Consider the following 524-nt stretch of genomic DNA (forward strand, 5'->3'; position numbering starts at 1 on the left):
TGGTGCCTTCCCTCAGTCCCTTCCCGCAGCCCCTTCCCTCATCCCTTCAGCACCTTTCTTCAGCCCTTCCCTCAGCCCCCCAACAGCCATCCCTGAGCCCCTTGGTGCCTTCCCTTAGCAGCCTTCCCTCAGCTCCTCCCCTCAGCACCCTGGTGCCATCCCTCAGCACCCTTCAGCCCCTTCCCTCAGCCCCGTCCCTTGATGCCTCCAGCACCTTTCTTCAGCCCTTCTCTCAGCCCCTTGCCCCTCAGTCCTCACTTCATGTCCCGGGGCCTCTCCCTTGCTTCAGTCCTTCCCTCATGCCCTCAGCACCTTTCTTTGGCAGGATGGCACCCGAGGCGGGTTTTGAATATTTCCAGAGAAGGAGACTGCACAACCCCTCTGAGCAGCCTGTCCCCGTGCTTTGTCACCCTCACAGTAAGGATGTGCCCCCTCACATTGAGCCAGAACCTCCCATGCTTCAGTTTGTGCCCGTTGCCTCTCATCCTGTCACTGGGCACAACTGAAAAGACAACGGCTCCATC

This window comes from Oxyura jamaicensis, chromosome 1, assembly GCF_011077185.1.
Source record: "Oxyura jamaicensis isolate SHBP4307 breed ruddy duck chromosome 1, BPBGC_Ojam_1.0, whole genome shotgun sequence".
Taxonomy (NCBI): Eukaryota; Metazoa; Chordata; class Aves; order Anseriformes; family Anatidae; genus Oxyura; species Oxyura jamaicensis.